At 38.7% G+C, this 15,927-nt stretch overlaps 2 long non-coding RNA genes across 2 annotated transcripts; one reads left to right on the top strand and one right to left on the bottom strand.

Annotated features, from left to right (window-relative positions):
• The first annotated feature begins 303 nt into the window (after window positions 1-303).
• Window positions 304-11,901, top strand: LOC144068913 (uncharacterized). The gene is made up of 3 exons (XR_013298334.1): window positions 304-396; window positions 1,006-1,035; window positions 10,572-11,901. It is a non-coding gene; the product is annotated as an uncharacterized LOC144068913 (long non-coding RNA).
• On the bottom strand, window positions 6,590-14,474 carry LOC144068906 (uncharacterized). Its single transcript, XR_013298333.1, has 3 exons — window positions 14,158-14,474; window positions 13,299-13,499; window positions 6,590-6,745 (listed from the first exon to the last, which is right to left on the bottom strand). It is a non-coding gene; the product is annotated as an uncharacterized LOC144068906 (long non-coding RNA).
• Window positions 14,475-15,927: the final 1,453 nt, after the last annotated feature.

Below are 15,927 nucleotides of genomic sequence, written 5' to 3'. Positions count from 1 at the left end.
ACAAAGATATAAAAGTTCAATTCATTTCCCGTGGCAAAAACATTTCATTAACATAAGCATCATCCCAAAAAATAATAATGATAACTCTAGAGACCAAGACCATAATGTTGTATACAATTTTTGGAGTGATGAAATGAGTTTCACCAAATTTTGATAAAGATATCCCCATGTATATTTCCAATTGCCCCGATTTAAAAAATAAATACATAAATATAAAGATATATCATCAGGAACTGGCCTGAAAAAAGCTACTAAATCTACAGGCAGTAGCACAGAAATGCCCTCCAATCAATAGGAAATGATCCCAAATATGCAGGAAGTGACCTCAGGTTGCTCCAAAAAGTGCAGGAAGTGACCAGTGAGCAAAGTGACCTGCAAGTAACCTGAAATGAACAAGTAAGTCGTCCAGAATTATCTCATTGCCCAACATAGACAATACATGAACGCATTAATGCTACTAAGGTGCTCTTTACATTGTAAACAGTTGAAGTGCAAAGTAGTAAATCCAAATCTTAAAATGTTTAAGAAAAAGAGAGCATTTTTACAGGAATTGCATTTCTACTGATTACAATATTTACTTGAATTTATTTATCAAATACAATGTTCGCAACGCAAATGAGTAACGTGGGAATATCAATATATCGATGAGCTGATTTATTTTTATTTCCATAAGCAAACTGTTAATTTTGGGTTACATTTATTGAGAGGGGGAAAGTGGACACCAGGAGTTTATGGCTTGCGTTTTTTGTTGCTGCATATTATTGTGATGGTAACAAAGTGTGGAGGGGTCAGTCAGTGGGGTCGTTTCCTGACCAATGGACTGTGACTTGATGAACTCTTAATGCGCAGGGAAAACATATGCTTTCTGTCACATGAACATCTCGATCAAGTCAACCTTATTATCTAGCTGGTTCTTATAAAAGGTCTACACAGTGTAACATTTTACTGTCCTGTATATTTATCATTACGGTGTTCAATACTAAGCTTTATTTTTATCCTTTTCAGGGACAATGGACAACTATTCAAAAGTCTACAGTAAGTGACTATTTTACACGTTTAAAAAAATGTTTAACTTTTTATGAGCAAGACACTAAATTTGGTCATTGGAAAAAAACAATTCAGTAAATAATATTATTTTAGTTTTTTTTAGTTATTAGTTATTATTATCCTAAAATAAAGCATATGAAGTCCAAATCCATGCAGGAAATGGTTGATATAACTTTGAAATGTTCTTACTTTACTCAAGTATGAATTCAAATCAAAATAAAATTTAAAAAAACATGTCCATTCAATAAAGATTACATTAGTAACCCCTGTAGAGAAATGAATATGTTAGAAAATAATCCCATAATTTTGGGGAGCAAATTTAATCCCATTCTGCAAAAAAATAAACGTAATCAGCCACATAAATCAACAATATGGGCCGGCAAGCACTAGGTGTTTCTCTTTGGCGATCTTCAACGAGAGGACCTTTTGAAATGAGCTTGGCCTGCCGAGAATGTTTGTGAAAGCGCTCGCTCCGCTATTGTCCTCCTGGCTCCGGCCTCCTCTGGAAGGCTGCGCAAGGCCTGTAATCAGATTAAAGGCTGCCGGGGAGGGGAGGGGGGGGGACGCGGAGGAATGGCCGAGATGCTGTGGAAGTCCTCCGAGCGCTACCCGCCATTGAAGTGCGGGAGAAGAGCTAAATAACGCAGCGGGGGAGAGGCGGGAGCCAAGCCGGAGGGACAAATTGGCCTCTTGTTGCTGGGGGATAATGGAACAATGAGGGAGGGGAGTATAATCAGGGAGTATAGATTTGGAGAGAATAGGTGCAATGGGAAAAGGAGGAGAGTGAAGAACTCCAAAGGCTGAGGCTTCATCCCACCCTGCCCCGGCAATTATATCACCTTTGTGAGCTGATTGACGCCATCCATCTGGCCTCAACGTGGATTTTTCTCCTGGTTGAAGTCTTTAAAATGGGATTTCATCCCATCATTTTTTTTCAGGGAATATTTAGAGGGTACGGTAAAAGTTCAGGGAACCAATAATTGCATAGCATTCAATTGAATTGTGGGTTGAACTTTTCAAAGTGAAGAGTCAAAATGAATAATAGCAGTAATGACCATGTATACGCACCATTGGGGAAAAAAATTCCTACTTTGTGTCCATAATTCCCTAAAATTATGTTTGGCCTCAGCCTGTTTGGCTATTAAGATGACCTACAGTTTTTCTCCACAACTTTTAGTCATTTGCGCACATTAAAATAGCCGTTTCTCTTCGGAACATATTGAAAATGCTTCAGACATGTTTCTGTTGCATTTATACAATTGTCTGCTGTTTTCTTTAAAAAATACAATTTGCAGGGTGAATATAAAACAGAGGTTATTCTTTTACAGTATTTTTTTATGCAGTACCTTTAGCCCATTTCTAAGTTTAATTATTGAAATTCTCGTTCAAGCTTGATGACATTGGGTGGGGTCAAAGGAGAAAATCTCAGGGGGTTTGAACCTCTGTGAGGTGGAGTGCCATCAAAATCACTATTCATACACCAGCAGCACTTGTATGGGTCCATAAAGGCCGTTTTAGTTCCCGCCCTGTTTTCAAAAGATGCCGACCAGCTTTAAAAGTGTGCAATATCAACTGGTTGCTTGAACTAATTGGCAACGCCACCTGCTCCTGGTCATCAATTAGTAAATGTTCTAAATGTATTTGATGACTTTGTTAAATCAACTCATTTCTTTATGCCAATTTTTTTCTTTCCTCATAGTACAAAGTTTACATGAAATAATAATACATTGTCTTTAAACAATTTGCTAAGATTCATAAACTGTTTTAAAGCTTTCAATTTTTAAAAGACAGCATTTTAGTAACTCATTACCTGTCACCGATAGCAATGGGTGACCTATCCCTGACTGGCGACCAGTCTAGGGTGTCGTCCGCCTTTCTCCCCAAGACAGCTGGGTTAGGCTCCAGCAACCCCCGCAACCCTTTCGAGGATGGGCGGTATGGAAGATGAATGAATGAACGATAGCAATGGTCGTCCAATCCATTCTAACTGAGTAAAATGGCTTGCCTAAATTGGACGTCTACCACTGTCAATGGCACTGAAACCTGGGTCCTCCCATTTCAAATGAACGCACATTTTATAGTTACCTGAGAGAGAGCAAAATAAAATTCAACTAGGTCACACCAGGCTGACTGAGAGATGGCGGTAAATTCTCACTCAACATTACAACAACCGCCAATAAACGCCATGAAGACATTTGGGTTAAAGGCGGGGTGATGGGGCTGATGATTCTCATGGGGGTGTTTGGGTGAAAAGCAACAGCATACGTATTGTTGGAGGCCCTGACTCGCTACCCTGGAGAGCTCCCCGTTCCCACGGTTTGCTCAACAAACAAATGTACCCCCGCTCACCCCCCTAACACACACACACACACATGCACACCACCGTGCACCGCACGCAGGATGATGTCATTAATTACCATCAAAATGAGCATGACAGCAAGCAAGTGTGCATGTGTCTACTAGCGAGGTTTTGTGTACTTGTGTGTGTCGGTGTGAGTGTGGCTAAAAGAGTGAGAGGGAGAAAGAGAGAGAGATATGGGGGGGTGAACCCAGAGAATGAAAAAGAAAGACACCATTGTCCTTTTTTGGAAATAAAGAAATGTCCAGTGAAGCAAAAATGGAACAAATTTGTGCAACTGGAAGGGCGAGCTGGCTTGTCACGTCTCGTCAGAGGCTCACAAAACATGACGAGGGGCCGGCAGTGACATCACTCAGGGTTACCTCTCACACACCACTGTAATGCACTGTAATACACACACTGTACTACACGCTTCTGAACAGCTTTCCCACTTACTGAAGGATGTTATGTCATATTGTCATATGTTTGAGATGAACAAGGTGACACGGCTCCATTGGATTGAAAGATTTTCTGGCCCTCAGCAGAAAATGTGAAACATCTTCAAACTGGTGTGCCAACAATATATTTAAAATTCGATCATTGACCATGTAGGACACCGAAAGATGATTCGTAGCCTGGAAATTCAGAGTGACAGCATAGACAAGTGACAGATTCAGCCTTAGAATGAGCCTTAAAAACCATGGTCGACGTGTCTGGGTTGTTCAATTGGCCAATTCTGTAGAGCAGTGTCTGTGTGTGAACACAACTGGACCGAGTGACGATTATTGTCCAACGTATGAATAGAATGCATGAGATGGGACGCCGTCTCATCAACGTTTGCGCTGATAATTGTGTGTATTTGATCTCCAAAAAGTGGAAAGAAATGGTCTTAATTAGAAGCTTTGATTAGGAAGCCAATGCAAAGAGAAACAAATGCGTGCTTTGTTTCTTTGAACAAATATCTCCTCACAGAGATTTTCTATGGTAGCAGCAGGGATGTTGTTTTGTGTGTGTGTATGTGTTTCCCAAATGTTGGGAAAGTATTCACGAGTGCCTCTTCCTGCCAGTTCTTTGGGCACTTTTGTTTTGCTTCTCTTTTTATTGGGCTAAACTCGAAGACCTGAAACTTCTCTTTCTCTCTTGATTGAAGCTAGAAATTTGCATCTAGGTAGCAAAAACACACATTTCATTTTTTCAAATGAGTTGGATGTCACTCTCCGTCAACGCCAACTGATTTATAAATATCAATTAATGCAATTTCTTGATATGTAATAATGCGATAAACATAATTCCGTTCTCTCTCCCTTCTATACAAGCGATCTAAGCCAATCTCGTTAGTTCCGTTTTTTACATGCCCAATCAAAAGACCCAATGCAAAACAAACAAAAATGTAAAGCGTCACAACAACGGGACAAAAACGTACTCTAATTATACAGAATATGTGGTTTATTACGCCGCTGAAAGGTTGTTCTTGTCCGGCCGCGTAGCCCCTTAATTTCGCCAAATAAGGCAACGCTATGATAAGGTGGGAACGGGCGAATGCCTAAAACAAACTGCGGAGGGGCTCTGGCTCAGCAGCCGGGGGCTCAAGATATATTAAATTACCATGATTGGGACTTAAAGGCTGTTTGAGAGGCTGAGGAGCGTCAAAGCGCGGCTATTCATGTCTGGGGATCCGGGTCAATAGGTTGGGGAAGTTCACAGGGCCTGAGGGCATTCTTATGCAAATCAACAATACAACAGCTAAAGCTCAGTGAGTTGGAAGATATAAATGACCGTGCACTCATCTACTGCCTTACGCGCACACAAACGTGCCGTCTTCTCGCCACTGTTTGATTGGGATTTGCCGCTCTAGACGGCGATAGACGTCCTATCCATTGGAACGGCAAGGGAGGCCATACCTCCAAGTTCAACTGAGTTGGACTGAAGTGAAAAAGTTCATGGGATGATTTAAAGATGATTCAGTTTGAAGTATTATCACATTTTCAGTATATGGATGTGTCTTAGGCCCCCAAGTGGGTAAATACGACCCCATTACTACCATGTGGTACTGATATTAATTCATTTTCTGAACCGCTTATCATCACAAGGATCGGGGTAGGCCGGTGACAGAGTGGTTTGAACGTGGGCCTCACAGGTCTGGGGTCGAGGGTTCAATCCCAGGTGGGGCCCCACTGTGTGGAGTGTACGTGTTCAAGGTGGGCTTGCGTGGGTTTTCTCCGGGTACTCTGGTTTCTCCCGCATCCCAAAAACATGGACGCTAGGCTTGTTGAAGACTCTAAATTGTCCTCATTTGTGAATGGTCATTTGTCTTGTTGTGCCCTGCAATTGGCTGCCAACCAATTTAGGGTGTCTCCCGCCTGTTGCCCCTAGTTAGGTATCCAATCCAATAGTCTCCAGCACCCCCTGTGACCCTTGTGTGGATAAGTAGTTCAGAAAATGAATGAATAAACAGTTATAACTGTTCTTTCATATTTTCAAATGTTTAAAGATAAGTGAATTTTTATTTTAAGAAAATAGGGCTTTGATAGTTTAAAAACTTTTGCACCCCAAAAATGGCCTAAAGCATTTTTTTTACAGTAAATAAGAAAAAATGAGTGGTTTTTTTTTCTGACCCAGCGATGTCGTGTCTGTGGACCTAAAATTAATGCGCTGTTATTACCGCCACATCAACTCTAGTTTGCAATTTCCAAATGTAGTTTCATAATTTCCAGCTTCCAACCATTGGCGAGTACTGAACGTGACATTTGACCGACCATCTATATTTCTACTGGATGCTTGGATAATTGGGGCTTTTTAATGGACAAAACAATAATGAGCTGTGACATAATGCTAATGAATTTACCAAGTCTTTAATTTGAGCTCCACACAATTGCTTTGGTCAATCGGAGAGAGGGTCAATTGAAAGAGGACCCCTGTGATGAAGCGGCACGCGTGTGCCGACTCGTGTCAAGCTGCGTCCCTGGAGAGCGAGAGGTCGCGACCCTTCTGTCCGACTCACTATGGACATCGCGTGGATTTTTGTTGATCTGTTGTCTTACATTGTCACGCTCACTCGTGGAAAAGAATGACGCTGATTCAAATAGAACTTGCTGGTTCCTCCCTAAAGCAAAAAGTTGTGTGGCTACTTCCTTTAGAGCTGCAGAAACGTTCACTCTCAAACACTTTAATACCAACATACGTTAAGTTAAAAACACACAGTAATTGAAAATGGGCGTTTATTTGAATGACCTTTCAATACATTGGCCTCAATGGAACAACTGACAATTCTATTAAAATTGATGTATTAGATTCGAATTTGCAGTGATGGAAACTTGGAGGATGTTCATCGCCATGTTGGCATCATTACATCTCCTTTTTCTGAAAAGACAAAAAAATAAGAAATGTTAATAGTTAGTATATACAATAAAACTGAGCGTTCTATCAAGTTATTAGATTCTTTCACATGGCCGAATCCATGTGCGTGTCAATTTTCATTTCCAAAGTGATTTGTTGAATGTTTTGACGTCAATATCCTGAATTTAAAATGTTGAAATAAGGCATGGTTTTTCTTCTTTATGATTTAACGTCTTAAGTTTAAATTAAAAACAATGTTAAACCATAAACAGGTTTTTTTGCTTTTTGACATTTTGTGAAAAATAATCTTTATTATGATATGATTTTTCGTGCTAGCTGAGTTTGACTTTCGAACATTCTTTTTTTTTTTGAGAAAGAGAGAATGGCAGTATGGAAGATGAATGTATTTTCAGAAAAAGAAAAAAGTAAACGTCTTGAATTTAAACTCGGTTGTCTCACTCAAATATCCCAAAATATTTATCACACTTTTTAAATATGTAAAAGAAAGGTGTTCCAGTGCGGCATGAAAAAAACTTGTAACACGGATCTTTTTTTCAAAAATTCAAACCCCATACATGAACGCTTTCCCTCCATGAACGTTCCTCCTTTTTTTGACCTTTGCCCCATGTCTGGCATTCACGGCTGGTCTTTGGAGCTGCCAATCCTCAGCGCGCCACCGTGCTTCGTCCCCGAGTGGATGAACGAGCCTCCCACCTCCGAGCCCCCAGACAGCATGCAGTTTATGCAAATGAGCTTCTTTTCATGTGCCACTTGAATGTAAACTCGACAAAACAAAGAAAAATCTCTCACACAACCATCCCCCCCATGCAGACTTGCCATTTCCGTTTTTCATTTGCCATTGATTTGAAATGATTTTAATCCTGGAAAGACAAAGACCAGATTAGCTGAGTGTGCCGGACTGTGAGTTTGTGTCATGACGAACGATGCAAAGACCGACGCCAGGTTTCTTTGAAAGAGCCATGCCAAAGTGATGAATGTGACATTCCCGGTGTTCCCAGGCTCCTGGTGCTTTCTGAAAGGGCTGACGGGTGGGAAGGGGTAGGCGAGTTGGCGGGCGCTTTCGGGGTACTCGCCGGTCGGCTGAGGGGGGGTGGGGGGCTGTCGTTCGGACCCAGCTGTTGGGGGAGCCTTCGTCTCCCCTCTCTCTCTCTCCATCCTTATGTGTGTGTGACAGGCTGTTCTTTTTCAAGGACCACGACCCCCTCTGTCGTCTTAACTCCAAGAGGGGGCGGGCTTGACTCAAATGAAGAGTCCAGAGTCCAGACATTTCTATCCTGTGAACTTGAACTTGACTGCCAGTCTGGGAGCTCGGCGGGAGGGAATGGAAATGCGGCCCCGGATGCTTTTTTTTTGCATATCGTCACCTTTTTAGAAGAATTGCCTCAGTCATTTGAGGGTTAGGCTTATTTGAATTGTTGTTCAAATTGGCAGTAGATTTAAAAAATTCAACACATGGTTCGGTGTTTTGTGTTTCCTGGGAAAATTCCCAAGCCATTATTTTAAGATGCTGTCAATAAGCGTTAAACGTTGGTTTTTAAGTGAAACTATTAGATGGTGTAATACAAAAATACTAAAATATGAAGTCATTGGCTACGATTAATAGCATTGGACGTCCAAATCATTTGGAATGGGGGGGGGGGCTGGCAGTGATTATTTCAAGAAGGCGTGTTATGTTGTATGTGTTCATTTTTTTATTTGACTTAGAAATGAATGGGCCACTTATTGTATTGAATTCAACTGTGTTAAGACAAATTTCAACCCTAATGCAAAATTAGGAAGTCATTGGCTGCTATTGATGAGAATAGGTGTACAAACCGGTTTTACTGAGAACCCGATCAAGTCAACATGGATTTGGTGTCTATCTGGTGACAAGATCATTTAAATTCTAGCAGTTTATAGTTCATTATTATTCATTATTGACTTGAACTTTAACAGCCATCTAAAGTTTATCACTAAATATACCGATTATCACCTAAAAATAATCAGAATGAGGGGGATTCTGTCCAAAATTGTAATCATTTTTAGTCGATTGGATTCTTGCAACTGTTTTTATAAGTCCACAAATGGATGCTGCAGCTAGGAAGGTGTGATGGTGTGCACAGTGTATTCGTAACTGTGTTTATATTTTTATTTCTCATTCCTGTTGCAGTTTTTTGTCATTAACTGTCTTGTTAATTTTTTTTGTTTCTTTATTTCATTTTTTCACATGTTGAGTTGATTAGGTTAATTTGATGTAAAGTTTAACATTAAATTACCTTGCCTAAGAGATCAACAAAAGCATTCTCAGATAGTATAATTTTATCAAGTCTTTGACTACATTTGGCAGCGAGCAAATGGATTGGACATCTCGAGTTCATTTAGTTTTAAGAGCCACATTTTTGGACGTCTCTCAGCGTCAAAGGCACTGAAAGCTAATTTAAATATTGGTTCGATTGCACATTTATCTCCTGTTATTAGTGACATGCCGTAGTTAAAAGCAATGAATGGTGAACACACGTTGCCTTTGGGGGTCTTAACACCGCCAACCCACTCGACCATGGGAAGAAGAAAAAAAGGTGTGAAAGGTCCCCTGTCACTGTTACAAAGCCAAGAGCAAGCCCGAGTGGGATAATCAGGTTTATCCCTGGATTAAGATGGGAGTGGCAGCTGGGGTGACCTAGTGGGGGGACTCAGAGATCAGTGGTTCCCGTTCAGGTCCCTTAAATTTGGACCAGACGGCCATCGCGCTTCTGACAGTGAAAAACAGAAGTGCCACGAGGAGACCCTTTGATCTATTCGGTTGGATTTATGGTCATTTGCGTACTCAGTGTATGAATTTGGATTTCACAAATGAATGTATTAAATTAAGTTCTTAACAGTGGTTCAATAATATTATGTTATAAGTAGCCCAGAATTTAGGTGAGATTGTTTTTACTTTAGAATAATATGATATGAAAAAGGTAAAATTCAACATCATTCCCAAAAATATATCCATAATCTTCACTACAAAAAAAGTCCTGAGTACCGTAATTAATGAAGAAATTTAATTTTCTATTTTCTTTTACTATTTACTGATTTTTCATCAGAACATGAATAGGCAAATTACAAGAAATTGCAAGAAACTGTCAAATTTTACTCAACAATATGACTTCAACTTCAATGTTAATGAATTCTATCTCTTATTATGGAGTTCCTAAAACAACATCAAATTTATGGAGGTAGATTTGTTGCATAAGTAAAAGTACAAAATAAGTTTGGCAGGAAGAGAGAAAGTTGTAGTTCAAAAAATAATTAGCAGTTGCAAAATAACTCGAACTAATGGAGAAAATATTTTGTAGTAAAAAAAAACTTATATTTGCAGAATGTGAAACTTTTGATCGTCATAACAAGGGCTATAATAACATTTAGTATATTTCCTCCATCACACTTTTCCCTTTTTAATCACTCATTTATACGTCTCTTTTTATTTTAGCCTATCAAAAATACCGTCACATGAGTCTCATACGTATTTAAAGAATCTAGTGGTTAAAAAGTCAAACTCTACTGAATTCATGTACACCCATCTCCATTCTAATGTGCCGGACGTTTCAACTACAAATGTTAGTTGTCGTATATTCATTAAAACATTTAGGCACAGCTATTAAAAGCCCGCGTACCACACGTTGAACATCTAACACTAGAGGATGTGTGGCGTATTCAGTACGCTATAATGCAGGCGAGTACGGTTTAAAAGTGTCGCTCAGACATAAAGAGTCAGTAAGACAAAAGGCGACTTTTCAGGAGACGTCTGCGGCCGTCTGGATGCTTGGTTCCCACCTATTTAAGCGCCCTGTCCTTCCCTGTCTCACAGGCACCCGCACATGCACGCACTAGCACAGACGTAACGCAGACTGGCCTTTGTCAAGCGGCCCGCGCACAAAGCCGCCATTGTGGAGAGAGCGAGGCCCCGTTCAGAATGATAATGTGTCCGACGACGGCGAGAGTTTACCAACAGGCGGAAAGTGAGAGGGAGGCCCAAAGTGGGCAAGATTTGATGAGGGAGGTGAAGTCCTTTAAGCTGTGTTCTTTCTGGCTCTGATTCAGGGGGCTGGTTAATGCCAAGTGAAACTTCTGTAATATCAAACTTGGTCTAATAACTTTTAGTCGTACAATATGTTGTAATTATTCATTCATTCACCGCCATCGACCGCGATAGACATCCAATCTGTTTGAATTGGGAGTTTTCGCAGGGAATGAATATAGTCCAATCCTGTCAATATGATTTTTAGATACTGATTATAGATTTCACACAATAATCATAAATAATTTAACACTTTGTTCCTATTAATCTCTGCATGTTTTTATTTTCAAATGATCCACTCAACAACATTCCTAAGAAATCACAGTTTCTCCTCACATCTGATTTAGATTAGATCATATTAGATTAGTAGATTAAATCTCGTAGTACTCGGGAAATTCACTTGAAGTCTCCTCATGTTATATTATCATGTCTGTTATTAATGTTATTTTTTGTGCTGTATATTCCATTCAATGTTACACTTTCTCAAAAGACAAACACTATTGATTGTAACAGATATGATTTCAATTTATGAACATGGTCATGATTTATGGTAAGTGCATTAAATACATACAGGTAAGCAAAAATGAGAAACAATGTAACAACATTCTTCAAAATATACCAAATGAATGTTAGAATTACACAAATTGTACACGATAAAGTGTGTTTAGGAGTGGGAGTCTGTAAGAATCCAATTGGGTACAATTTACTTCTCGTTTAAATTTCCATTTTTAAGATATTTTTCGTGCACTCTACAGTTTATGATGTCGTCTAATGCTTGAATATGTACTACACTTGTTTAGTAAATACTACCACAATGTCTTCAAGAGAAAGTATTATTATTAATCTTGTAGTAATTGTGAATGTTGTTGAAAATTGTTACTGCGCCTTTAAGATGGCAGCTTCCCTCGTTTCTATGCAATTATGTTAATAAGCTCTGTGACACGCTCTCTTTTTTATCTTGTAAAGTCCTGAAAAAAATATTTCCTTGTAGTACAAAAGACCAATGTGAATTCATTCAGTGACGCCTATTTTTTTACATTAATATTAGAATTTATGTAAACAAAAATCAACAGACTCTCATCCATATTTGATATGAATTGATAAATCATGTCTTTTCTGATGCATGGCTTAGCTTTTATCAACATTTTTATCTTTTTATTAGAATCCACTTCATTTAGTAATTTTTGAAAAACAGGAGAGAAAATATATACTGAGCCTTTTTTAAGCACTAATTTCAAAACAATACTCCAATGTTCCAATTATCATAATTTTGCTCAAAACCATGCCTTTGCCATTGATTTTTTTTAAAATACATCACTTAAAATAACCTTCAATAGTATAATTTAAAAAAAAAGATTTGCACTCAAGAAAATTTACAGTAAAGTCAATGTCATTATGAAAGGCATTCATCAGTAAAAAATAAAAATAAAAAAAATAAGACGCTATATTATGTTTATTATTACTATTGAAAATACTAGTAAGTTTTAGCCATAAACCTTGGATAAATGAAGTCTAAAAATGTGCATGTGGCAAATAATAATAATTCCATAAAATCCAATAATGATATAATAATTTGGGCAATCAAGGCAGAATTGAGAGAGAGAGAGCTCAACGTGAATGATGATATTTGATCGGTAACATTGACGGTTTGAGCTCATGTCAATAATAAAGCAATTCATATTAGTTTGTAACTCATAGTATGCTATGCTTTACTTACATATGCTAACCTCTTAAAATTCCTCATAATCACACCCATTTCTCATTGACTTTCTTGACTGACAGCGCACGTTCTAATGACTAAATATGCTCCCTTGCCCTCTAAAGAGTTAAAGAAAAAGCGTGACCTGTGAGAGGCCTCAAAAAGGTGACCTGATCACGAATCTCCACTTAGTGAGCTCGCACTAGACCTTAATGACTGCACGCTGGTGCTGCCTTTCTTTTTCATGATCGCAACCCGCATTTTCCAATGCGCAGAGAAGACGAGAAGTCAAAATGGCTCCCATGGATACAACATCATGTTCGCAGTGAGCACACATCCGGTACAGGCCACGAGGCCTTTATTTATGGTCGCAGCTTCACTTTTTTTTACTAGAAGGATGAATGACAATAACCTCGTGTTTGAACATGGTTCATCCTATACAAAATGTCTGATTTTGATACGAATTCTTACAGTCACTTTTCATCATTTATCATATTAGAAAAAGAAGCAAATGTGTGAAATGTATTGGTTGATGTGTTTTTTACTACACGATAATGAGTTATGTACTTTTAAAAGTACCCTATAACTTAGAGTTTATTTTAGATTACATTTATTGTATAATTTAAGTATTTTTGTACTACGGTCGATAATATAAATCACAAATTGCAGCTTTGTGATTGCAGCCAGTGATAGAAACCTATGAACGTCTTGAGAAAAGCAGTAAAAAATACGGCTTGGCGTGGCTAATGAAGTTATTTGATCATGTCCTAAAATGATTAAATCTATCCTCAAAATATAAAGTCATAAACTAAACCTACCAAAAGAGTTCACTCATCTTCTTGTGTTTCTTGCGGCTTCTTTTTCTTTCCCGTAGGTGTGAAGGACATTCCTACTTTCGGTTATCTAGCTTTATGATGGATGATTAACACTCATACAGCTAGATAACCAAAGACAGGAACAGGCTCTGCGTGGTCTCCGCCATAAGAGCACAAGAGTGCATGTGTGCGTCAGCATGTTTGCTAGGGAGACAGATACAGCACAGGAACAACATTAAGGTGCATTTCATCACGTGTGCATGTCATGAGCAGAATTGACAGGCTAAAACTTTCAACATCCAGATTTCTTGCATTTCTTAGTCTTTTTTTCAAGCATTTGGGATGCACATTGATTCATAGTGTAGTTTCTTGGCTGGCAATTATATCAAAAATTAATATTGGACAGACACTTTTTGGTCTCATTCATGTTGCCATCTCGACGTGCTTTATTGAATGCCCTTACCAAAATATACTGGAATTAGGCCCGAGTGCATTCAAAAATAGTTTATCCACCGAACACATGGACAAAGACTATGATTGAATTGTGTGTTTCTTGTTATCATTATTTTTTAGATATTAATGATCATAATAATTCTAAAATGTAATCACATCCTACTCAGGCAATCATCCACAAAAATCGTTGACGCCTGCCCACGTTTGGGAAAGTAGGGCAGGACCAGAAGGACGGAATTCAGGATATTATCAGCACGTTAAATCATTCATTAATGAACTATTCGAAAATGAATAAAATGAAGTGTTTTTTTGCTTGACATGTTGAGGAACATGACCACATGGGATGGAAACGACGGCATTATGTTATTCCCGTGTGACTATACATGCACCGAGAAGAGATGGAACTTACAGGCAGGCGTCTGTACAAGATGTCCATCTGCCGCATGGGTAGAGCCCCGCACGACCACCACCATGTGCTCGTAGATTTAGAGCATCCTTCCGGTTCCAGGTGTGACTAACAGGTGATCGGCTCAATACGCGGGACCACCTGCCTTTGGTGGGCCGTGGGCAGAAGCTCCAACTATTTTGATCTGTCTCCTAAGCTCCTCCAGGCCCAAAAGGGGGGGCGAGAAGGACCTGTTCAGTGGCCGAGAAGGCGCGCTGTCTCCCGGGTGCGGAGGCTGCGCAGTGGCTGCCTGATGATGGAGCCTTCCAATGCCGCTTCTCGGCTCCTCTCGTTCTTTTTCCCCCCCGAACTCCTCCCCCTCATGATCGTGACGTCATTCGGAGCAAGTTACGGACTAGCCTATCAGATCATTGTTTGCCTATTTTCTATATTTCAGATTTTTTCCACATTTCAATTTGGAGCTTGATCATTTGACCACTCAAATTCAGTTGATCAAGATCATTGAAATAGCTCAATTAGTAAAATGTTTGCATGACAACAATAATAATAAATAAGGGAGTGGACTGGTAGAAAAACTCTTCTTTGACTACTAGGGTTTTTTTCCAACTACTAATGCCAATTAAACTCCGACAGGCAAGAGTTGACTAACAGGTAAAACGCCCACATTTCCCTCTGCTGTTCAGATTGTGGTACTGCAGCCTTCATGTATATCTTTTTGACCAGGTGCGTCGTAGGTTCTGAAGAATGGGGAGCCTTAGCCCCCTGAAGGAGAAAGGGATGGCCATTAATGTAGTAGACTTACTGTACATGGTCTTTTTTTTTTTGAATTCAATGACCATGTATAGTAGGGCATTTTTTCTTTAAAAATGCCTATGTATAGTAAGGCTTTTTTTCTTTAAAAAACGACCATGTAAAGTAAGGCTTTTTTCTTTTAAAAAAATGACCATGTATAGTAAGGCTTTTTTTCAAACGTTTTTGGGGAAAAAACAACATAGGTACCTATATCGTTTTTTTTCTGAAAAAAGACTTATGTTCCTATGTCTTTTTTTCTAAAAAAAAAACGACATAGGTACCTATGTAGTTTAAAAAAAAGAACGACATAGGTACCTATGTGTTTTTTTCCACAAAAAAAAGACTCCTATTCCTATTTTTAAAAAGTCTTTTTTTAAATAGAAAACGACATAGGTACCTATGTCGTTTTTTTAAAAAAAACGACATAGGTACTTATGTCGTTTTTTTTTTAGAAAAAAAAAGACATAAGAACATAAGTCTTTTTTAAAATAGAAAACGACATAGGTACCTATGTCGTTTTTTGGGAAAAAAAGACATAGGTCTTTTTTTTCTTCTCGAAAAAAACACATAGGTACCTATGTCGTTTTTTTTAAACTACATAGGTACCTATATCGTTTTTTTTAACTACATAAGTACCTATGTCGTTTTTTTTTTATAGAAAAAAAGACAGGAACGGAAGTCTTTTAAAAAAAACCTTATGTTCCTATATCGTTTTTTCCAAAACCTAAACCTAAACGACTTAGGTTTTGGAAAAAACGATATAGGAACATAAGACTTTTTAAAAATAGAAAACGACATAGCAGTGACGGTCCGTGCATTTTCTCGTAGCGCCTTCAACGTATCAATCCAACCCTCAAAAACTATTTTATGGCTATAAAACCTCTACTGCAGCTACAGCTGCGACACATAAAAAATAATCAATAAATCTGCACAAAAATGTGGTAAAATCAACTTCCTAGCAGCATTTCATGATTAAATACA

This window comes from Stigmatopora argus, chromosome 2 (genome assembly GCF_051989625.1).
Source record: "Stigmatopora argus isolate UIUO_Sarg chromosome 2, RoL_Sarg_1.0, whole genome shotgun sequence".
NCBI classification, from domain to species: domain Eukaryota; kingdom Metazoa; phylum Chordata; class Actinopteri; order Syngnathiformes; family Syngnathidae; genus Stigmatopora; species Stigmatopora argus.
The sequence above is the reverse complement of the archived record's forward strand: the minus strand, read 5'-3'. Positions and strand labels throughout refer to the sequence as shown.